General features: G+C 40.6%; 1 protein-coding gene across 6 annotated transcripts in view; it reads left to right on the top strand.

Annotated features, from left to right (window-relative positions):
• Window positions 1–25157, top strand: part of BMPR1B (bone morphogenetic protein receptor type 1B) — a 231162-nt gene that overhangs the window by 134594 nt on the left and 71411 nt on the right. The window contains exon 1 of one of the 6 annotated variants that reach the window (XM_030948092.1): window positions 22615–22665. The exons of the other annotated variants lie outside the window; for them this stretch is intronic. The gene's annotated coding sequence lies outside the window, so the exon portion shown is untranslated. Of the gene's footprint in view, window positions 1–22614; window positions 22666–25157 lie in introns of those variants that run through there. 6 annotated transcript variants of the gene reach the window in all.

The raw sequence follows: 25157 nt of genomic DNA, 5'->3' as shown, positions 1-25157 counted from the left end.
AGTCCTTGCTTTCTGATCCCAAAACAATAAAGCCATTGAGTAACGATCCAGCAGGCACTTTAGAAAAGAAGAGGAGCTTGGCATTGCAAGCAAATTTGCTTATTAAACTTGTTGTATTTCACAGTTTACATTGTGGAAGTATTTGGACTTTGTTTTGCCGTCCTCAAGATAAATATGGGAGTGCAATTATATATCATGCAACATCAGTAGTGTGATTAATTTAAATCCAGTTGCACTACAGGTGCTTCACTCTACTCTTGTAGCACCCCCTTCTCATATTTATTTGCAGGAGTATTGAACAATGTTGACAGTAAAACCCAAACTTCTGAGATTCATTTTTTCCCCATTTGAGTTAATATGGTTTTTGCCTAACTGATATTTAGTGACATGGTTTGTCATGTAAACCACCTTTTTTTTTCTATTTCAAATGCAATAGAGAAGAAATAGCACAACAACATGAGTGGGTTTTAATTGCAGATGTGACACTCAAATCCAGCAAAGACAACAGAAAAACACAGAATTTACACTGGGATAACTGAGGATTCATCCATCCTCTTTGTATTGAGTTGCTTAGCTCTACAGGCTAAGTTTATCATTCTATATAATACTTAAGCTGTCAATATAACTATAAAATGAGCATATGCATAGTGGAAAGGTAAACATTCCCTAAAAGAAATTCTATTTTGCAGGAAAAAAAATTAAAAGGGAGCAGTTGCCTTTTCTTGCTTCTATAGCTTTGCATCTCATTGTTCATTTGTTTTTATGGCCTCCAGGAAACCATGAAGTAAGGTTAAGCTGTGATTACAAGTTTGCATAAGATGTGTTAGCACTGCCTGCCCTGAAAGGCAGCAAATCACTCTTCTGAGGAGGGGAAGCTGAAGGTGTCATTCCTCAGTGTGTTTGCTCCAAGAACTGGAAAAAATCCTGAGGCCCCCACACATGGGGTACTTACTGATTCCTCTTTATGACACAGCTTCAAGTCCATAGGCTGAGGGCAGCTACAGTTTTGAACCTTCTAGAAGGAGGAGGAAGTTCTGCTAAAAGTGATGTGGGATTCATACCAGGGAAGGACAAATGGCAGTAGCTTTTCCATCTCCAGGGCCACCACCAGCCAGCTGTGCAAGGGCTGAGGCAGACTGGACACAGCACTGCCTTTGGTAATGGCTCACATTGCATAGATCCAAAGCCAAAAGTTTCATTTCTGGGATACTCTGGTAGACTCTGGACTCCCCAGGAAAATAGATTACAATTAGCTCCTGCTGCTGAGCCTTTCTACTTGCATTCTTTTACTCCTGGAGGTATCCTACCCAAGAGCTTGAAAGAGAGGATTCTTATGTGGGTAGGGAGAGAAGGAGTCAAGCTCCTATGAGCAATACCCACTTCCTAGAAAATTAAAACTTTTGTCTGTTATCTATCAGAAACTGGATTTCTCATTGTTCTGGACCCATTTTCTTAAAACCTCTCTGGTATGGCACGAGAAGTGATCTACATTTTCCTGACATACCTCAAAACACAGTAAGAAGTCTGTCTTTTGTTTTGAGGAACCTTTTAAATCTTAAATGGCTTTTTCTGCTATGTAAATTTAGTGACATAAATTTTAAAAGTGCCCTGGGAACTTCATGAAGAGCAGGAGTGGTCATACTTCACAAAACCATGGGAAAGAGGGATCTGGAGAAGCCTGTTGTGTTTTTTCAGTGTGGGGCTTTTGGAGGTCTGTAGCAGCAACAGGGCTGTATGAGTCTGTGGGACATCAGCTGTGAGCTGAAAGAGTTAATTTTCAAGTTCATCATGAGCTGTGTTTACTGATCCTTTCTTATTCCTTTGTGATAATTGGCACCTCAGATTCTCTGCTAATTAATTGGGCTGCAAGGGGCAGGTGGCGCCATTCTATTTTGATAATCCCTGTCAGCAATGTCTGCATAATCTCTTTGTTTAATTAAAATGAATTTGTAATAGGGGTGCATGAACTTGCAACAGTTTGGGGTTTTTTTTTCCCTTCTCTTCCTTTCTCTCTCTCTCCCTCCCTCTTTCTCCCCCTCTCTGCCTCCCTCCCTCCTGGCTGTGCTTTGCTTCACTTCAGCGGGCGTTCACTGCTGGGGGCAGTTCTGCACTTGTGGAACCACCACAGTCCGTGTGCTGTTGTCACTCTGAGGCTCTTTGGAAATGTCTTACCTCATTAACACTCCCCGAGACAGAAGCCATTTATCTTGAAATGTCTTTTTTTTTTTTTTGGTCCCCTTTAAAACAAAGAACATATCTGTAAAGACATTTCAAAACTTTTTCCAACTTTAAGCTAAAAAGAATTCAGAAGGTGCATGGAGGCTTAAAATAATTTTAGTTAAAGCCAAAATATTTAACCATTGAAACACATTACTGTAATGCTTTATCAATTCATTAATTGTTTATCTCCATGGCCCTGACAAAAATTTCAAGCAAGCAAACAAAATCCAGGGCCAAAAGCATTGTTTATCTTAAGTCAGTTCAGGCAATATGAGCAAGGGTCAGCTCTGTAACACTCTCTGACTAAGGACAGCTTTCAGAATGAAGAGCTGGAAGTTTCAATTTCTGCTACAATATAGACAGTTTCAATGTATGTTTTATTATGATTATTTGGAATTTTTCATGCCAATTGCAAATACAGAAGTGGATTGCAAGCCTCGTCCTTGGGGAGGCTGCATGGCTTTGAAGGTCCCGTCCTTCTCTAAGTGCCTCCCTGGTGTTTTGTCTAGCTTCTCTTCACATTCCAGAGCACAGGACAGAAAGTCACAGGAGCCGGAACAAAACACAGGATTTGTTTTACAAACATTTTAAAGGGATACAAAGGTGAAGGAGAGATGATGAAGGCTTCTTGTGCCCTGGAGGACATTTCACATCAAGTGCTCATCTTGTCCAGTGGCCTGACAGCTCACTTCTGCTGGCTGCTGTTCAAGGGGAAAATTATATACTTCCCTTTTAATTTTTTTTCTTTTTTTCTCTCTCTAGGCAAGCTAGAGCCTAGCAGAAATCAGAATCCCAATTTTGGCCAAAATTTAACTACTGATACGTTGCCAAAGGAGTCTGTCAAACTTTTGTAGTTATATCAATGCACACAATTCCCTAGAATCTAAAAGGGAAAAAAATATGTTTTATAGTAGTTCAATTATATTATTATTCCTTCTGTGTTCAGATGAGGTCGCTCAGGAACTGCTAGTGGCACTCGTGGCTCCTTTATATTTATTTGAAAAGGGTGGCACAAAAGATCACTTCTTCAGTGGCATCAGCATTTCCACAGATCCCCCGGACTCTCCTGTTGCAGATATTTTTTCCCTGCTATATTGATGTGGTTACGTGCATTGTGTGCTGAAGCCACATATCCAGCTCATTTTCCTGTGGTGTGTTTGCTAGTGCCACAGATAGGTGTGAGTATCCCTGTTGTACATCCAGAGAACTTGGAAACTGTGAGCAATGTAGGATGTGTTTCATCCTTTCCTACCCTTTCCAAGTGTCCCTGAGGTCTTTCCTTTGTTCCTGCTGGTGGTTCAGTGTGAAAAGTTAATGTCATACAACACTCAAGTCATCTGTTTGGGATCCTCACACCCAAGAAGTCAGCTCACATGCAGAAGATGAGGACCTGATATTACAGTGAAGAATGTGTTAGAAAGTTCCATTTGAAAGATTTTTTTAAATAGATCTCAGTGAACTAGCATTTTCAATGGGAAAATTGAAGGACGAGATGGCAAACTTGTCAGCATTCCCCTGCAGTGCTCTGAACGGATGCCCAGAGCTGCCAGCATTTGTAAGCTCATCATCAGCCTCACAGTCCTTGCTCTTTGTCAAATATTCCTACTGTCCACCCTCAAATGGTCACAGGAAAGTGTTTTAATGCAGCAAAGCAAAATAAAGTTTCTAATTCTCATCGAATTAGGGAGAAGTTTGAAAACTCAGACTGGCAGGGGGGAAAAAAAAGAAATCAAGAAATTCTTCTGTTCAAATCATCTGTGTTTTTAAGAGATTATCTAAAGCTATGGCATTTATTATTAAAACAGACTGAAAACAAAATGAACACAGTCATAAGCTGTCTTGCTGCTATTTGCCCCTTTGCCATATGGGTGCTCTGCAATGCCTATGTGGCAAGGGAGAGGAAATTGCAGTTCTCTTTCCTGGCATTGGATGAGCATCATACTAGGAAGGACTTCTGCAACACAGTGAAAAGCAATCCCCAAACTTTTCAGAAACTGGAAATGCATCCAAGGGTTTGCCTGCATCACGGACATTCTTAGAATTTTCTCTTACAAATTGTATCTTTAAGGTACAAGACTGAAGATGTTTAAAGCAGAAAAATATTTCCATGTACAGCAGCAGAAAAAAAAAGCTGAAATCCCAAAAAGCTCAGGAGGTCCAAAGGAATCTTTCCTCTAACTTGTCATTGAACATAACAACTAGGGATCAGCTCAGCAGCACCTAGCCCTTACAGATGGTGTCTATTGCAAGTATGACTCCAGTACCTTTCCTTTTCTTGGTAATTAAGATGCTGTTGTGTAAAGGGGTGAGTTCAAAGTTGTGTCTAGGCTCCCCACTCTTCTGGCTTATTAGCACATTTCCTGGAATAGTGATAGCTGCAAGGTTTTGCTGAGCTCTGTTTGTTTGTGAGTCCAAATGAAAACAATGGGAGAGTTAGAACAACTTCTGAGACATGTGAAGAGCTTTCTTATTTGGGGAGTTAATTGGATTTCTGTCTGCCTGGCTTTAGGTGAAGGATTCTCAGGTGATTCCATGGTTTCTGTACAAATGTCTCCTGATTGTGACTATTATGGATATGGGGTGTTAATTAAAAGACTCACAATGCAAGCTGTGGTACTGGGTTTTAGAGATGTCTGTAATATACACAAAGGTTCCAGACCTAGTTACTGCTAGATTGCCACAGGAAAGTATGGACATATTTGCTCCATATTATGTTACTCTATAATCTAGTAGTAGAAACTCCTAAAATGCAGCATTTAATCTGTGAAAATCCATCTCTGAATGTGAATCATCTTATATAGGAATTTCTGTCCAAGTTTTAGTATGGCAAGACCTGAGTGTCTCCTTCTCCCTCTGCTGAGCATCAGCAATAGCAGAATAGCAATTCAATTGTAAAGACTGTTTTGGAATCCTTGAAAGGATTGCATGCATGCTAGAATAAAACTGAATAAAAATCACTCATGCCAGAGAGGATGAAATGCCTTCTGAGAAGGTGGAATTCCACATCTGAAACATGATTCTGTTCTTGCTCAGATGCCTTGAAATGCTAAGTCCATTTCTTTGTTTTGTAGGTGTTTGCTGCAGAGAGTCCAGCTTTGCTGATGTGAAAGCAAGCAGCTAATGCTGTCAAATGGTCCCATTTAATTAAACTACTTGTGTCTCATATGTAGATGGTGAATAACAATTTTTAAATTGAGGCTCATAATGTACAAAGGGATGCTGTGAATCATCCAAGACTTTTTTAGGAAGCAATTTGTCCTCCCCCCATCTAGAACGTGGCTATGAAAGAAATTCTGTTTTTTCCTGCCTCATAAATTTAGCAGTTCAGAGGGAAAAATGTATCAGCTGGATATCATATAGGAGATCAGTAGCTGAACAAGTAAGTGGTAGGGTAAAAAAGACTGAGCAGTAGGAAAAAATCATACAGTTGTATAGGGAATGAAGAAGCTGCATTAAAAATTCTACAAATCACTTTAGAACAATAAAAACTGATAACTTCTCCATTTACTGACAAAGTTATTTGTCACAGGTACTGGCCCAACAGATGGACATTAGGTAGCCAGTAAATGTGGCAAATCACATTGTACATTATTAATTTAGATGATTCTTTTTCAAATCCACAGCCAAAAAATTATTTGGATCTGGCAAATACAGTGAGACTGTAGATACTGTACTGTTGATAAGAAATAATGTTCTTAAGTGTTACCAGAATGAATCCATTTGGGCAACTGTTGCAGAGACTTCTACTGTAGAAACTCCACTCTTTCTTGCAAGATTTCTTTGACCATTTGAATGTTAACATTCCTTTATACGTGATGTCCAGTGCCAACCTCTGTGACTTATATTTTCAGTCAAGACCAGTATTTCATGTTGATTTTTGCTTGGAGCTGATTCTTGATAGGACTTAGATGTGAAAGCTCATGACTTTTTGAACATCTGTGAGGATAATGAGTTGAATCTCTAATACTGCTAGCTACTGACTTTTATTTATTTGTCATCTCTTTTAAGGTTTAAGACCTTGTTTAAGGTCTGACTGTCCTAAAGTCTTAGTGGAGATTTAAACTGTTTAAGGTATTATTAGGCGGCTTCCTTAAATTTGTCATTACCTGCTTCAGTAATGTTTTTGGAGAAAAAATACCAAAAAAAAACCTCCTTAGAGTTGTCAAGGCCTTTATGTGTCCATTTATCAAGAATTACAATCAAGACTACCAAGTTAATGAATCAAGATGCTCAATTATGCAACACAGGAGCTTTTGAACAAGAACTACACATTTTGGAGTTGTTTGGCTCATGGAGTAATGGGTATCTGAAACTGCCAAGGTTTTGAATCCAGATTCTCAGAGTATATCATTTTTGTCCTAGGAGTTGTTTAGTATACTTTTTTTTTCCTGCTAGAGGCAGGCTGTCAGCACCAAAATGTAACCTAGAAATTAAATATCCTTTGTTGCAGTAAAATTTTTAAACATTATGGTGACTATGCTTTAATACTTGGACTCCTATTTTTAAATACTGCTTTTTAAAAGGTAAACAATTGCCTCTAAGGAAACATAGAAATAACATCTTTATTTGGTAACAGTTCTGAGAAACAGCACTTATTCATTGTGCCTGACTTTAACAAGTTGAATATTTATTTATTCATTCATTTAGTTAATTATTTAAAAGCAGGATTAGTTACTTATGGGAGCCTATTGTATGCATTAGTGAGCTTACTGTATATATTAGTGTTATTGTAGGTTTATCCTCTGTGCGATATTTGGTTAGGATTTGAGGTCACAAACACTCTGGCCACTGAGAGTGACCACATTTGGCCAGTGGATGGCTCATCTTTCACTGTGGGAATCCACTTTCCTAGCCATCTCTTTTTGTTCTTTTGAGATAGCTCTCTGCTTGCCCCTAGCTTTGAGACAATATTTGCATTCTGTGCAAATAGATTTATTGCATCCATGCATAAAGCACCATCTTAGTCTATTATTTTAATAATTGTCACATATCAGCCCTGAAGCAAAATGCTATCATTGGTTTCACAGCTTTTTAGTTACTGGAGAAGAAGTTGAGATATTCAAATGCTACGTGTCATTTTGTCAGTTTTCAGCCTCATGTTATAAACTTCTCCAAACACAGAGGTGTGAAGGAAGCAGGTAGCACCACCTTCTCTACAATAGCCTGTGTCCTAGCAGGGTTTTAGAGGGCTTTTCAACCCTACACCAATGATAAATACCTCACTCAGATTCTCCTTTACAAAGGTGAGTATGGCTGGGTAGCTCTGGAAAACAAGAATGAAAAGATGGGACTAAGCTGTTCATGTCATGTTACTGCAGCCACTGAAGAGGCTCATGGTAACTGCTCCATCTAACTGGGGAAAACCCCTTGCAGAGGTTTTAAAGAGACCATGATCAGCTGTAAGGTGATATGTTAAAAGGACTACCAAAACCACCCCTAGAAACTTGAAGCACTGAAGAGGCAATCACTGGAGACAGAAAATGCAGACAGCACAGCCACGGTATTGATTTGTTTTTCCCGGAATGACAAACTCATTCTTCACTTAAAATTAGTGATCAGCAGGGGCTGAGTCACTCAGTTCATTATCTAGACCCCAATTTTCTCTCTCCTAAAAGTCTGTGTGCTGGTGGGTAGACCAGATGTGCTGGTGAACTGTGGTCCCTTCCCTGCACATTCTCTTCTGGTGGGCTCTCAGAGAGGTGTACATCCATCCTCTTGCTGAAGACAGAATTTCTCCCCATCATGGCAGAGAGGAGTCAGTTGCAAAAATAACATTACTTTTGGGTGCTTCTGCATGAAGGTGAGGCCTGTTGTGGCCAAAAAAATCCATTAGCATCTCTAGTTCAGGTTGGTTGGTGGCTGAAGCAGCTTTCTGGATCTGTGCAGAAGCACCTCCTAACTGATCAACACAGGAATAAAAAAGAAAAGCTGGCATTGAAAAAAGCTGTCTTTCATCATGATCAATCTGACAAACATGGCAGACATTCCCCATGACAAGATTACACAAGAAATAAGAAAATTTTTTACTTACATGCTGTAAGTAAAAAAAATGTTTTTACTTACATTTTTTACTTATGTGTGAGTAGATGTCAGTAAAGCTGGTCAGACCATAGCAAATGCTTGTGGAGATCTGGTGTATGATCACCAATCAATACATAAACTGAGTCAAGATCAGAAGGATCTGTTAACTTTAGCAGGCTGCCCATCTAATGTTAAATATAAGAAAGAAAATTAGTTATAAATTTTTTATTATTGGCATCCTAGCTTGTATTTGCTGAAAATTGTTACTTTGCCTGATAGACATCATAGATGACAACACTGAGGTCCCCTGCAGTGAGGAACTGCAGCTCCATAGATTGATAAAGTAGAATACAGACAGACGCTTGCTGCTGGAACAGATGTGCTGGTCTTAATCCATTACTCCTTATCTGCTGATGATTACTGCCTGAAGAGAGGTGGGAAGACTGCTGAGTGCTCCTCATCTGCTTTGGTGTAAGCTCAGATATCTTGCTTTTAGCTGCTGTTGAAGGCTGTTTAAACTAAGCCCAGCTGACTTGTCTGTGAATAGATAGAGGAGGTCTCAGGCAGTTCACTCTAGTTTTGTAACGAGTTTTGTAGGGAGTGATAACATTTCAGAAGAGAGAAATGGATGTGATCACTTTCTGTGTGACTTGAAAAGTAGCAAAATGCATCTTGAAAAAGTTTCCTACCAGGTCAAGCTCAAGAAGATAGGAAGGGACGTAGTTGTTAATGTTTGTACATGGAAAACCACCATTGACTTAAACCTCATACGCCTTCCCCATTCATAAGTCTTTTTAAAAGTAATTTTAATCAACCCTTAGCATTCCTAAAACCTGGAGCTGGTTGAAAATATAAAGCATTTTCAATGTGCTTGCCTTTTTGCTAGCAGCATTTACCAAGAACGCAGATCTGTATAGCAGCTTCCTCTGTTATTTGTGCTGTAGCTCCATAGAAGTCGAGAAGCAGCATCTTGGCAACTCAGAAAATAGTGAAGTTAAACAAAACCAATGATTTAAATGTATTCCCTAGATTTCAAACAGAGTGTTTCTTTAACACAGATCTGATTTTTGAGCTGGGAGCAGGGCATGCATTTCAAGAGATGCTAGAAATATCTGCTTATTGGAGGCTGTGTGATACTGTGGCCAGTGTTTGCGAGAAAAAAATGTAAGCACTTTAAAGATAAAATATTATGTGATGCCTTAAAAAGCCCAGGGTGTTTAACTTGTAATGTTGCATGTTTAAGTTAGTGGAGGTAAGAAAACATTGCTAATTGGCATGATAAATCAGTGGAACTGACCATCTTTACATAAAGTTCATGTTTCCTTCAGTTTTACTATTTGATTCCACCCAATGATTTAAAAAACAATAAACACATGGACATTTTACGAACAGGATTGGACTGTTTCTTAAATAGTCCTTGAACACACTGTTTGAGCTGCAAAAGTAGCTCAGAATTGCTTCTGCAGGTTTCTTTCTTGCTTTAAGGTTGGGGCATTATGTTCTTGTATTGTGTAGCCTGCCTGCATGAGTTGCTGCAAAGTTCATTATACTGCTAAGGCTGTCAGTGGTATTTATGGATATTCATGTGCAGTGAACCCTTGAACCTGAGCAAGTCATCTGAGCGTTGCTTGTAGTTAGAGTTGTGTTTATGCTTAACATTGGTAGCAGTATTTAATTGCTCCCTAGGAAAAATAATTGCAATTTGAACTCAGTTGAGTAGTAGACAAGGGATTGCAAAAATGCCAGGCCCACAGGAAGGATTGCCCTTCTTATACAAGTATTAATTGTTGGACTTCTGTTTTCAACTCCCCTTTCCAGAGTTTGGAAATGAATGTGGAGCAAGTATATTGTTCAAACTGTGCCATGTCCCACTCTCATTAAAATTAGTAATGGCAAAAACTGCGTTATGGAATTAATCCTAATTCAGAAATATTTTCCAGGCATTTTTCATGTCAGCTGCAAATGGGAGAAAGGCTGATGATGCCATTTTGCAATAGAGAAGAGCGGAGCTCTCGCCTTAGACTCATCTGAAGAATTTCTCATTCAAAGTACTGCAATGTTATCCCTGCTAAAGCTGCAGTTCTCATAACCCAATATCAGATGGGAAAATCCCACGTAATGCCTGGAATGCCAGCAGGACTGTTATGGTCCTGAGGCGGGTGGAGCTGTACACGTCCGCAGAGCTGCATTTCAGCGCTCTCCTGCCACTGTGAAGGGAGTTTATATTTCTGTAACTCTAGTGGGGATTCCTTTGGCTTGACACAATCCTGGGAATGTCTTTCAAACCATGTACATACACAGAACAGATGGCTTTCATGGGAAGCAGGAACTACTGTTCAACATGTAAGAATTTTTTTTTTCCATTTCTTGGTAGCTTTCTAACTTGAAATAATCCCTCCACAGATATTGTGTAATGGGAACAGTATCTTGATTCTCTCCTCCATCCCTCCCTTATTTTCATTTTCCTGTCAAGCTCAAGGAAAAACATTTTTCACATATTCTAAGGGTAGGGGTGGGATTTTTTTTGAGTTTTAAATTCAGTTACTACTGAATTTTAGCATTTGTAATGAAAGCTGAATTATTGAAGCTAAGCCTTAGTGGGGAATTTAACAATACAGTGTACTGTTCCTGTCCTCTCAGGCATCAGTGCCATCTGACCAAAACTCAGGAATGTACTTATTGACAGATATGTAGTGGCATATGGAAAATAATCTTCAGAATTTTATGCATTTTGCTTGCAATTTGATTAAATATGAACATTTTGTGGTACCATATAGCAACATTAGTGAGTGATACATTATGAGAGAATATAATATGAAGTGACCACATAAGATAATTAAAGAACTTGTTGAATTTAATTTTCATGCTCTTGCACTTAGGAGCTTGTCACCGTAAATGGACAGTTAATAAATTGCCCCCTGCCAACATTGAATCACTAAATGGCTCTACTTTCTTATAACCATGAGTTTGTTTTTCATATCTTGTGGCCTTCTAGAACATGAGCCTTTTTTGGGTACAGAATAGCAATAAACAGACCTACTTTTGCTTTTGCTGTGAGTGGGTACACTCCTCTTCACTCATCGGTTTGGCAGAGTTTCTCATAGATTTCGTTAATATTTCTCTAACATGCTAAATTAAGTAAAAACAAGCAACCAGATAATAGAAAAGAGATAATTTCTAAAATTTGGTGTGCAGGTATCTTTTTTAGTAAAAGTATTTGACCTTGAAAACATTTCCCAGTTACTACCAAGACAAAGAACAGAAGCTGTAGGTTAATATTCAGCTGCCTGTACAATAATGAATTACAACCTAACATTAGACAGAAAAAATAAGTGTAGTCTATTGTAATTCTTTAATTGAAAATGTATCACCATGGAATTGTTACTTGGATACCACTTGAATTCTTATGGAAATGTGCTTCCTTTCATTAGCAGGTCGATTTATTTGATGATATTAGAGAATTGCAGGTTAATTTTCATCTACTATCCTTGTGTCATATTGATACTGTCCAGCTACATGTTTTAAATAAGCACGTGACTTGTAGTGTCTAGTTTTTATTTTCTATCTGAATATTTGCAAGTGCTGGGATTAACATATAATCTACAGCCAGGGAACTAAATTAGCACAATTTAAGGAGGTGCATCCAGAGAATATATCAAAAATAGATCAGCCAAAATGAATGAAAACCATGGTGAAACTGAACCTAGATATGAGGAACTTATTCTGTTAGACCTGAGCGAATATAATAGAAATTGAGAGCATAAAACTTGTAACATCTGTCTGAATCACTTCTCTTAAAGATAGTGGGAAATAGTTGAAGATAAGCAGCTGCTGTCATGTAAGATTTGGGAGTCTCCCATTAATTTCTAGCTTTCATCAGAGTATGAGAATTCCCACAGCTTGGTGATGGTTTAAGGTCATTGAGAGACAGTGATGACACCAGAGTTGCTTCAACACATGAGGTGACCATGTGGGTGTTGCTAAATCATCCCAGCCAAACAAAAATTATCAACACTATGCTTGAGCCTCTGTCGTGGCTGGATGCATGGGCTGAGGTGGCTGGAGTTGCATTGGAGGCAGGAAAAAAGAATTTGCAATGTGTTTGGGTGTTTGTTCTATGGATGGAGCTGGAGCCTGCAGCCCAGGGCCATGCCCGGATGGGGCCCTGTAGCAGAGAAGGTGGTGGCAAGACTTGCAGACTTTCAGTGCATGGGGATTTGCAACCAATTTTATCATAAAGAAGGTGCTGTGATTATGTAGAAAGTACTAATCAGTGAAGTCTCAGACATCATAAATTTCCTCAAGGGTCAATACACAGGTTGTGCTGTTAATATTTGCTCCCTTCTGCACTGAGATATAGGGACAATTTTCAGTTAAAAAACTCTGAACTGCTGTAGCAACTGAGACTGCAAACAGCAGTGTGCTCCTAAGGGAGTAGGTTTTTGCATGACAAATTCTGTATAACCCTCAAAAACTGTACTTAATGCTTATTCAGAGTACTAGCAGGGCAATCATAAAAAGTAACACATTTATGACTTAGATAAGATGAACTGTGCTTTGATCCTGAAAAGTTTTAGCATAATGCTCTGATGCTCAGCTTCATTCTTCCTGAGAGTATGAGATATCCAGCATTCCCCCCTCAGCCCTTGCTCTTTCTCCTGTGACCCTCAGCAAGGGAGCACCCGCCCCTGCTGCTTTGGGTGTGGAACGTGCCCACCAGGGGCCTGGTTTGTGATTACCAGCTAATTTTACATAGGCCACCCTAGAAGCTGTTGGAGAAATAAATCACTGCAGAGCTGTCCTGGATTTGAGCCACTGAAAGGCCTATAAAAATATTTGTTACCCAGATACCTGAGCTGGGCAGCCTTTTCTACAGAACTTAAACTGTCTTACACTTTTTGCTTTGCATGTTTTGGGTGGTTTTAGTCAGGCAGGCTGAAAAAGTACTTTTTGGCAGCTGAAGCAGGAAATGTGCATTTGCCATTTAAGTGCATGTAAATAGGGAAAAATCCTATTAAACTGCTATTATGAGACAGCATGCAGTGAAATTAAAACTGACCATTTTGATATAAGTAGTTGATGCTACAGAAGTTTCTCTAAAGCCTAAAAATTGTTCTCATCTCCTCCTAGAGCTATTTAGGATGTCCCAGCTTTTCTTGATCCCAGTGCCTCACTCACATGTGCTTAGCACCCAAGGCTTCTCTGGGGAGGTTCCTCTCCTTGGAAATGCCTTCAGAACACCCACAGCACAGCTTGTATGATCTGATAGAAAGCATGTCTATAAAACAGTCAGGTCTCTTTTTGTCTGTTTTTCTTTTTCACACTGTCCATTCTCCCTGGGGAGGTTTGTCTCCTGTTCTTGGGAATGGCACTGATGTCTGAGCAGCCAGCCTGGTCATGGAGCCTCTCCCTGAGAACACAACTCCTTTGCAATGAGTACTTCCCAGGCTAGCAGAGAGGAACTTTGGATATTTAAGCAGAATGATTTACAGGTAGAGGAGCTTGCTTAGCACATGGTTTGTTTTACATGCAAAAGAAAAAAGAAATCAGGGATTACACTTCTAATGTGGGTTCTCAGCTGCAGAGAGAAACAGCAAAGAGCTGCTGCATCTCTGGATTTGTTCCAGCCCCTTGGTTGGGGCTGAGCTTCTGAGCTTTGGTCCCCTGCACCCTCCTCTGTGAGGAGGGGTTTGGGTGACTCTTTTTATTTTTTTTTTTTTTTTCTCCACAGAGATTGTTTAAGCAGCCAATCCTTGCTCCAGCCACCCGGCGAAGGAAATCCTGTATGAACTGGAAAGTGTTGGAAAGGATTTAATGAGATTATCATGAGCTGTTACTTCACAAAAAAAATCTTAAGCCTTCAAGCAGCTGTGCTCTATAACTGAGGACAGGTGAAGGAATAGGAAGGGCTAAAGAAGCTGTCTGCTTATTTAAAGAGGCAAAGCCAAAGGGTTTTTTTAATGTCTTAATATACATTTTGGCTAACCCCCCCCCCCCCCCCCCAAAAAAAAAGCAAGGAAACAATATGCTCCTCCAAAAGGAGGGATATTGTAGAAGTCTAGTGTCATCACATTTAGATTTATTTTTGATAATATTGCAGAAGTGATACTGAAATTGCTATTTGAAAATTCTTTTGGTCAGTGGACTATGCAAGCTCCTAGTTGCCTTCAAGCTCATCACACCAGTCAGAAGTGCCTCAGTCATGTTGTATCCACGTCACATTAGGAACTTCTCTGAGGTTTGAGTTGCCTTGTGTTGTAACACACAGAATTTAGTAGCAATGGAGTGAAATTTGATTGGCTTTGGGTATCTTTTCTTTGTTTTGGTTTTTTTTGGGTGATTTTTTCTTATCATGCACTTGCAATAAATCTGTAAATAATGCTAAGAATTATGTTGCTGCCAAGTCCTGCTTGCTGGGCTCTTGATGACATTGAAGTCACAAAATGCATTTACTTTCCAAGTGTTTGGTTGGCTTCTGTGGTCTTTGTGTACCTGTAATGATAGGAAAGTTCTAAACAGTGGCTGTATACAGTGGAGGTAACCTCCCTGGAGAGCTGGGTACCTAAGATGAGTGTGCCACTGTGGTTCCTCAGGGTGACCTGCTTTGCAGATAAACTTACAGAGCTATGTAGTTGTAAACATAGGAACAAATTCTTCTCAGAAAGAAAAGTTATTTCAACTGGAAATTGGTAATGAGTAAAGAGGTATGGGGGGAGGGGGAAATACCTTCAACAAGCATTAGAGTAGGATTTATTTTGGCAGATGCCTATCTTGAATGTACAGGATACTTTCCAAATCCATCAGACATGCTTTTGGGCTGGGAGTGGGGTTAATAAATCTATGTCATTGTCCATTTATTGCTTGGGAGAATAGCTTGGAGGCTGAGATTCAAGCTGTGCTGAAAGGAACTTCTGAAATATGAAATTATGTACTGATAAGATACTGTACCAAGAGACTCTAGTGTAACTTAATTGCTGAGAACACTTCATGGTATAAAAGTATTATTATTATTTTTATGCACTCATTAGTATAATTTTTCTCAGTTACAAAAGCCCTGAAAAAATAGTGTGAAATGATTAAAATAATTTTTTGAGGGTAATTACAGCTCTCTTCATGTACTCCTCCCTTCTGTACCCAATCATCTGTCCTCTTGCAGCTCATTCTTTGGCATATTGAGGGAAAGGACAAATGGAGATTTGTGAGACATGCTGCTCCTGCCACCAGGAAGGCAGTAATAAGCTACTTCTCAAAGTGGTTTTGGGTATGTTAGCCTTTGCATGAAACAGTGACTTCAGGGAAAGTAAAAGTAATTATTTAAATTAGCTTAAATCAGAAAGAATTGCGCTAAACTGCAAAAGATTTGCTAAACTTGATGCAAGCATGCAGGTTAAAGTATTTTTGGCAAGTGCACATTGTCAAATACAAAATCCTGGTATATCCCAGAATGTTGAAATAAATCTGAGTACAAGAAGTATCCTTCTTTTCATCTTGAACAAGTCAAAGTAATCTTTCTGCAGTGAAAAAAGTAAATAAGACATTTGACTCCAAACAAGAGATAGAGCTGATTTCTGAAAGTGACTGTCAGTGAGTGTCACATCCCTCCAAGAACACTGCATTTGCATCAGGACACCTCAGCTGATAAAAAGGTGTAGCATGAATAGGTGGGTGATAAAATATGAGATGAACCATCTCCATGGCTCCTCCATGAGGAACAAGCAACTTAAAATTTGGAGGATGGTTAGAGAGGACTTCAATAAGAGGAGACAGAAAACAGAAAATAAAATAATACATATAAAAAGAAGAAGCAAATTGAATTTTTCCATTTAACCTTTTACATAATAAAAGACAAGAGACATCCCAATGAAATTAAAAAGCAATGCATTTAAAAATTAATAAAAAACAAATACCTTTTATTGGAGACAGGAATATGGACAAACTGAGCTATTGCTCTGATCTGATGTGTCAGCACAGAGATTGCTAAATTATGTGACCTTTTGAGGAAGCCTTTAGCTTCTGTAGCCAGGTACAGTTCTGTTTTGCCACAGTCTGAGACATCTGGCCAGAAGCCAGCCCTGGCTCAGCAACTGGGTGCTGCAGATGCTGTGGCAGCGGTAGTTGTGGTAGATACATTGCTGTGAGGGGCTGTGTGGCTCCCACCTTGTGAGGACAACTTCCAGTTGAAGAACCATGTGCAGGTTCTCATTGCAAGATCAGGCAGCACATGACAAAACCCCTATAAAAATTGGTTTCTGGTTTATTGGGTCAAACGTGCAAGCTCCATTAACTTTACTTTTATGATTGGTTCCTTACCCAAATAAAGTCAGCCTGGCAAGGAACTTTAGTAAAGCTAAAGGTACAGTCGTCCCTCACACATTTAGATTTTGATCCCGCTTGTCAGAGTAATGGGCTTTTATTCATATCATAGAATAACTCATAGGTAATGACATTTGAAACCAACAAATCAACATCTATGTGTGTGTGTTTGTGTGTATGCTTATAGTGGTAGAATAAAAGTAATTTCTTTTCATCAAAATATTATAAGTTTTAAAGGCTAGTTTTTAACCAAGGGGGAAAAAAGCCATGGACTCAATCATATTAGTCTGGGTAGGCCTTCTTACTGGGATGATTGTTTTTTAAACTTTGTGATCTGAATGCTGTGTAGCCAAAATCTTTCAAAGGAACCCTTCATTTAAGACTGAACAAAGCCTTATAGACTGAACACTTGGACCTGAACTTCAGCCCTTAGTTAGCATGTGTGGGGATATCCTGATCCCCACACATGATGAGAGGGATGGTTGCTGCTGGTATTTTAAAAAGGAACATAATGCACAGCCACAGAAGGTCCTCACTAGGATACGAACCTCGCAAAGGCAGTGAGTGTCTGTGCTACTGCTGTGAAAGGCTTCAATGAAATCCCAGTGAAACTGGTAGTGGATTTCTCCATGCTATCATCTTGGGTATCGTGCCTGAAAACCACATCCTTCTCAATACAGTTTTCCTGTGGTTTAGTCCAAAGCTCTTTTCATCTCTCCTGGCAGCGTGCTACTCCTTTTTCTCAAGGGTCAGTCACTTTTGGTATATAACTAAGTGGCCCTACATTGGAAGGAAAAAGCCTCAACCATCTCTGGAAAAGCAGCAGAACCTCCCCATGATAAGATGCATTATACTGTGAACTGATCTCCCAAACTGCAGCAACAAACCTTCCATCATTAAAAGCATCTAAAAGTGAAAAGAGAAAACACACTGAACTCTTCAGGGCATCCTGTCCAAGGCTTTGGTTGATGAGTATTTGCATTTTTTAGTTACTTACTTCGAGTCACATGAGAAGAATGCCTTAGCTTACTGTTTTTGCTGGAGTAGTCAGCTGTAGAAGAAAGTAAGTTTACAAAGCCTAAATAAGTTTTGGAGTTGAAAAGCATGATCTAGGAAAGCAAATCATACTTTGTTTTGAGAGTAGTAATTTCATGTAGTCTACATATATGGGGAATATAAGGTGTTTGAGAGCTAGGTATGGTGGCTTATTTGGGCAGTTTGTCTGTTTCCATGGAAGTCTGCAGACTGTAGAGTCAGTTTTACCTGTAAGGATGATGCTGCATGAGAATTTAGACTTTACAAATTAAGAAAGGCCCCACTAGTAAATACATTTTGGAGAAGCACATGAATCACCTGCCTGTGCTCCTATTTCTTCCCAACTCTCACAATTTCAAATGAACATGCAGAAAAAAGCAGGTGATTTATAAAACCAGTTGTAGTTCTTGTGAATTCATTACAACTGATGAAATGTTTTAGTCATCAGTGATGTTTATAGTATATTCTTTATAAAAACACATGTTAATTTGTGGTAATAAGTATTTGCGTGTGGTGAACAATAGATGCACGAGTTCTTAAGGAAGTGATTTGACTGAAGGTATGCTTTGAAAATACCGTGGTTTTGCGAATAATTTTAAGAACCCACTTTGGTTTTGTAGATATGGGGCAACTAAGAGACAGAAGAGTTTTGGTTGTTTGGCTTTTATTTAATGGGCCTGGCAAGCCTTTTGTTCACTTCCCCTCCTCCCGACAGTCTGCACACAGTCCACCCCAATTTGTTAAAGACGAATTGTTGCCCGTGGTAACTGCAGAGAATTTGTTGAAAAGAACACTTTTAGAAGACAATGGGCCCCAAATATACTGTGGCACAGCTTTAAACTTTATTAAGTCTGTCTTGGACTACCCTCTCCTCTCCCGAGTTAAGGGAAGAAAAGTTTGGCAGCCTCCACGCTGTGAGCGTGATTGATGCCCAGAACATCTGAGGGACTTTTGTGTCCACATGCTCTCTGTGAGTGCATAATGTGTGAATACTCAAATAAGGTCAGCCCTTATCAGATATAATCTCGGCCTGAAAGTAGATCAACAGTGACAGTCATACCCCATAAGTGAGAACACAAATCATCCTTGCGTGCTTCGGACAAGTTATGGGATTTTCTCCCTTGCTCCTGTTTTACCCTTTCCAAATGGGGTGAGTGGAAGTCAGAGGGGAGGGGAAACTTTGGCAGATCTCTGGGGAAAAAAAAAGAGAGACAAAACCCAGAGGAATACGTGCCTGGAATACTGAATGGGACCCTCAGCTGGGCCACAAGGGCAAGGGGGCTGTGCAAGGCAGTGGCTGTCCCTGCACAGGGGCTGGGGTGTGCAGCTCCTCTCAGGCTGCTGGGGGAGCATCCCCACTGGTAGAGTGGGGCAAGAGGCAGGAAAATTGGGTAAAAGAGGTTCAATTCACATCTCCAGTACCTTTTAAGAGTCTTTTCAGAGATTTCTAAGCATGTCACAGCTTCTGTTGTCTGAATGTCCCTGGGATTGAATGCTTCAATTTTTCAAAGTGGAGTGAAAACATCTTTTTCATTCTTTTTGAGTTTGTGCTCCATGGAGAGGGATGCTGTGTTTCACCACAGAGTGAAAAAAGATGGTAGAAAATAATGCCTTAAAGAATTCATTTCTGACAGCTTTCTTGGAGAAAGCAGATGTAAGTGGGTTTCATCTGAAGGAAGAGCCTCCCATTTGTGAATATTGCACTGGCTTGCTTTTTATCTAGGAAAACAAAGAGAGCAGCAATGAAATGTTGTTAATTTAGACTTTTTGATTTATGCTTCTGCTTAGAAAAGGATTTTAATGGGGAAAGAGCTTTTACAGAACACAAAATATATAGGGAAATAGCATAATTAGCAGGAAGAAATAAAAGATGCCGTTACATCATTGACAACATTAACAACTATGGAAACAATGATGTCATCCTCTAAGATGGGAAATTTTTTTCCCACACTTATGATGACTTGAAAAATTTCTTTTCATTTTTAGAAATATAATGTCCCTCTCAGTACAATAATTTGCAATACTTTTGCTTTCTTATGCACTCTTTATATGGAAGTGTACAATACTGGTGTATTCCCTGGGATTGAGGGGAAGATCCATGAACACTGACAGCCTGCCTACAGAGCTTGTAATTACACCACATTATTGCTTGCTTCATTGATTTATTTTGCTTTGTGCTTTAACAGTAACAGGAGTGTCCAGCTCCTCGTTGAAAAGGCACAATAAGAAAGATCCCTTAGTTGCAGCTTACACGTTGAACTCTGAACAGAAACGTGAGCAAGGAGACTTCTTTCTTCCCTTCCCTGTGCTGTCACCTCTTTGCTCTGCTGCATGGGACAGTGCTTTTCACAGTAAGGTGTGAAACTCTGGAATACTAGACAGGAGATGAAACCTCTTCTGTCATCAAGCTCATGACAATGGTACCCTGAGCTACCATATTATGTTTCTCCACTACCTTGTTTCTCTTCAAAAAGTGATCAAGGTGTGTCTTAAAGTACATTATGCTTTCTTTTTGGCCACTGTCCCAAAGAAGAGTATCACCTGACATCCATGTACCCAGTATGGATGTGCAAAGAACCACCCAATTTACAGAGATAGATCATTGAGTCTAAAAGACTCCTCCTGCCACCCACACCCTAACAAACACCTGTTGGGCACTGATTTTAAACACTTCCTCCAGTCTGCACAAGAAATTCCTTTCTTTGATGCATTGATTCTGCTGACATCCTAAAAGCATTTTGGTTGGATTCCCCATACTTTCAATGGCAGTTTTTCAGATTCAGGCATTTGCTGCTCTGAATTCTTCTAACCCCTTTAAGGTCACACAGCTGAGGCCTGTGGTGCCCATCCCAAGTGTCCAAAGCAGTGATAATCTTCCATCTTGCAGTCAAAAAGGTCATAGGAGTGACATCCTGTGTTTGACATGGGAGGAATGGTCTGCTCTGTAATGTTCAATGTGTGATAAGTGGCAACTTGGGATTTTTTATTTTTTTAACAAGAATTTTAAATGCTGTCAGCAGATGACAAAGCATTATTTTAACACGTTTTTGTATGGCACTTTGGGAAGGAAATGCTTAGCATGCTTTTTGAAGACCATGTGTAGATTAAATAGGAATTTAAAAACTAAGGTAATTTTTACCATGAAAACTAATCTGCATGGAGTGAATCTGTAATTGGGACTGCTTTTAGAAAATAAATCGCTTAGACACTACTGTGTTACTTTCTTGCCATATATTGCAATGAAAATGTGAGAAAGACTGAAAATTGACAGAATGACTTAATTCACACAAACAATGCATTCCATTCATGTGTATAGAAATGAATGTGTTGCAGTTGCATTGTTAGTTGGTATAATAATCAAACAGGTAATAAGAGTTTTAAACAAAAAGATGAGAGAAAAAAAATTCCACTAATCGCTAGCAAGATGAGAGCAATGCTCATCGTATTTATGATATCTATTGATAGATTTATTTATATTTATGATACCTATTGATATATTTAAATGTAGTTATATTTATGATACATATATTTATTTATATTTATATTATTATATATTTATTATGATATTATGGTTTATGAATGCTGTGGCCAAATTACTCTCAGTCACATAAAAGTGAATTTTATTCTATTTATTACTAATTGTTATTTACTAATTGTTATTACTAATTGTTATTTGCTAATAGTTATTACTAATTGTTGTTTGAGAGCTGCTAGGTGGCCAAAGATTTCCATTTTGCTAAGCATCATCAAAGATGTTGCTCTTTTCCAGAAAATTTCAGGGGGATTTTTTGAAGCAAAATACCATTTGAAGCATGGTAATAGAATTTACCCACTGAGATGCCAGGCTTCTATAAGCTACAGCAGTCCAGTATCAGTGCCAACTGACCAAACATTGTTGCAAGTGACCTGACTACTCAAACCCCTACTTTTCCCATTCTTATAGACAAAATTTTTAGTGCTGTCATTAATTTTTACTATATATTGATACAGAGTTTAATTGTAAATACTTAGCTTACCTGTGCTCAGGTTTTTTTTTTTCCTTAGTGGTAGCTGGGGACCTCTTTTTATTATGGTACATCAGTTTTTAAAATTTCCCATCAAAATGCTGTATTTTAAGGCGTTTTAAGGATCTCACCTGTGTTTTGCTCAAGAACATAGACCACATACTTCTGCTGCTCGACAGCATAACACTTGCTCAAAACACTTGTTCCTGTCATAAGGGGCAGATGTGTAGATGGCTCAAAAGCTGTGTGGATGTGGTTTAGTGGTGAACATGGTGGTGCTAGGTTAACTGTTGGACTTGATTATCTTAGAGGTCTCTTCAGACTTAAATTGATTCTGTGACTTTGCATCCGGCTGATGTAGAGGTCTATCAACCCTGGCCATAGATGAGCTGGCTTTGTTTGAGTGCGCCCGGCGGAGGAGCGAAACAACTGCTGTGCATGTGTGACTATGAGGGTGAGGTTAAATCCCTGTGCGCGGCTGATTCCCTAACACGCTTACAGGGAAATCCTGCACTTCGCAAGTACCCAAGGGGCTCATTTAGTCCTTGAATGATGACACCAGCTCAGAAGGTGTCCGCAGCAGCTGTCCGGTGACAAGCCGTAGGGAGGGTGCCCGTTCTGAAGCCACGCCGGGCAGGAGCGGAGGTCCCGGTTCCTCCTGGCTCCCGGCGGCTCCTGGCTGCCATCGGCGGCTCCCGGCGAGCGCTCTCTGCGCGGGGCCGGGTCGCGGTCCGGAGCGTTCCGCGGCTGCGGCGTCTCCCCGGCCAGAGGAAGCGTTTGATGTGCGGAAGCCCGGAGGCGTTTGGCGGGACGGCTCCGGCTTCCTTGCGAGGCTGGGGCTGTGCCGGGCCCGGGCGAGCCCAGGGGTGCCTCTCCCGGCAGCGGCCGCCCCGGCTGTCCCCTTGTGCCGCCCGGCGGGTGGGGCTGCCCCGCTGCGCCCCGGGCCGCCGCCGGCCCTGCCCCGCCGGAGGAGCCGCCGGGGGCGGGGGCGCGGCCGGGAGGCGGCGGGGCTGGGGCGGAGCGGGGCCGAGAGCGGCTCTCGCTGGGAGCTGGCGCTGGCTGCACGCCCGAGGTGAGCGGGGAGGGACGCACGGAGCGACGGGGAGCGGGCGGCGGGAAGGTGCCGCGGATGGGCGAGGGGCGAGAATTTTAGCTGCGGGCTGCCGTGCTGGCCCTGCGGGGCGCGGCGGTGCGGGCGATGCTCCGGAGGCGCACGGCGTGCGGGGACAGCCGGCGCGGTGGGGCGGCCGGAGCTGCTGCTCTCGCTGCTGCTCCCGCTGCTGCTCCCTTCCTGATAGCGCAACTTGGGGCGACTTGCACCGCTCAAATGAAAAAGTTTTAAAGAAGATGTGTTGCATTAAATCTGCCCTTAGAAATGTCCAGCGTTTCAGGCTTATGGTTTTTGTAACTTTTGTCTGGTTACCCCTTTTAACAGCGAGGGCTTTTTTTTTATTAGTATTATTTTTAAATTTTTTTTTTAGGAAACGTTGTGCTGGTTTTGTAGGAATACTGAGTTTGTTCACGTTTAAGTCTTAGCAGGAAAGCATCACGCTAAGTGTAAAGGTAAAATGCCGTATTTACCCGCCAAGATGCAAAAATTTGACATGGCTAATAAGAAAAGGAGGCACTAATTAGCAGTAAACAGAGATTGCAGTAAGGCAGAATTGTGATTGACAGCAGAATCATAGCAGCTTTATTCATTATAGAGATGAAAATAAGGAGCGTATTAGAGAATTTGAAACGTACCTACAACCTTGCATTTGAAAACAACTTCTGGGCGCAGTAAATGAACTGGTGTGCTTTTGGGACGGTTTTTTGGGAGTTTATAAATGTGTTTACAGTAGTGCTTCATTCATGTACTGATGTTCTTTGGAAGAACTATGAAATTACTGTGACTGAAGACTCATTTTTCTGTTAAGCTTGGTGTCTCTTGAAAAGGGGTAAATAATTTAATGAAACAGTCCTGGATGTTTTGGCTTAGATGTTTGCATTATGAAGCAGTTAGCTAATAAGCTGATAATCACATCTGAAAGGAGAAAAAAATATGCATATCAAGGAAGTTTTTTTCTTTTTCCCCATAAATCGGTTCTGTTAACTAACCAGGTAAACTCTATGACTTCACCTATAGCCCTTCAGCATCAACCATGAGTTTTCCTGATGCTTGAGAAGGTTTTACTCTGTCTTCCTTAGTGAGATACCGTAAAACTAAGGAGCAGAACAAACAGCAGTGCCCCTCGTGCAGTCCATTTGTCCTGGAAGCTTTCATGTGGTGGGAAGTGGGTGCAGTGTCCATGGGAACAGCTGGGCTTGGGGTGAGCGTGGTAGATGGCAGAGCAGGATCTGAGCAGCAGCTGCTCTGCAGGAGCCCTGAGCAAGTGTAACAGTGTGTGCAGTTCAGATTCAAGCTTGCAGTCCTCGGTCAGTCATTTTCTCCTTGAATCACAAAACTGCTGTACTGGTGTTTTTTAGCTAGTGTTTGACTTCGTTTTCAGCCATCACTGCAGAAGCTGTGTATGAGGCTTAGGAGTGAGAATGCCACACAGTTGGGCATGGGAAGAACAAATTTTATGGACTTGGGGTGGTATTGAAAAATGAGTTTGAAACCCTTAACTGGTACTGTTCTCCCTAAGTGATACTTGTGTGACATGGAGGCTCTGGACAAACTGCAGTCACACCTGACTGACCAGTCCTGGATATCTTTGCAGGGGCCCTCGCTATTCTGGCAGCACCCTCTGCTGCCGAAGTGGAGAGTGCAGCTGGGGCTGCATCAACTTCCCTGAAACCAGGAGTCAGAAATGCACCTGAGCCTTATTAGCTTCTCTGTTCACTTTTAAAATTTCGATGGCTGGATGCTTTGACCCTTTTCTTTGTGCATGATCCCTTGAAATCAAGGGGAGTCCTAGATTATCCTCAGATTTATTCACACCAAAATAATGTGCTCTTAAAGATACTGAGAATCTTGGTGCAGTGACCCTCAAGGAAATAGTATGTATTCTGATTTAGGACCATCTGCAAGGGGATTAGGCAGATCTGTGGAAGAAATGAAGGTAGGCTGCTGAAAGATGTGCACAGAAAACTTAGGTTGCCCAGAAGAAACCAAGATTTTTCCCTCTCTGCAGAATTTCAGGCACAAATATGAGCATGCAAAAATTATGTCAGAAGAAAAAATCCTCAGATACAGTGTCTTATCAGCAGTGTAATTACAAGTGTCAGTAGGAGATTCCCAGTAATTTGAAACCTAGCTGCATCTGAGTTCACTGTTTGCATTTGAAATACATTCCCAACTTCCTGGCAGTAGGGAGTCAAAACTCTTCTTGGTTTTTGAGCAGTTGTACAAAATTCTTTAGGAAATGCAACTAGCATCTTGTTCAGCACAGGGTTTTTTCTCTCCTAAGGACTGTGTATTTCTTGTTTGCCAGCACATCTCAGAGAGAGAGATGCGAGGCCTGTGCTGGGGAATCTTTGCCAGGGAGTGCCCGGTGGTTTCCCAAAGGTGCTTTCAGCAGCTCCAGCCCAAAATCTTTCAGCAAATAAAGACAGACAAAGTGGTAGCAATTGAAGCTG

Source organism: Camarhynchus parvulus, chromosome 4, assembly GCF_901933205.1.
Source record: "Camarhynchus parvulus chromosome 4, STF_HiC, whole genome shotgun sequence".
Taxonomy (NCBI): domain Eukaryota; kingdom Metazoa; phylum Chordata; class Aves; order Passeriformes; family Thraupidae; genus Camarhynchus; species Camarhynchus parvulus.
Note: the sequence above shows the minus strand (reverse complement) of the source record. Positions and strands in the feature narration are given on the sequence as shown.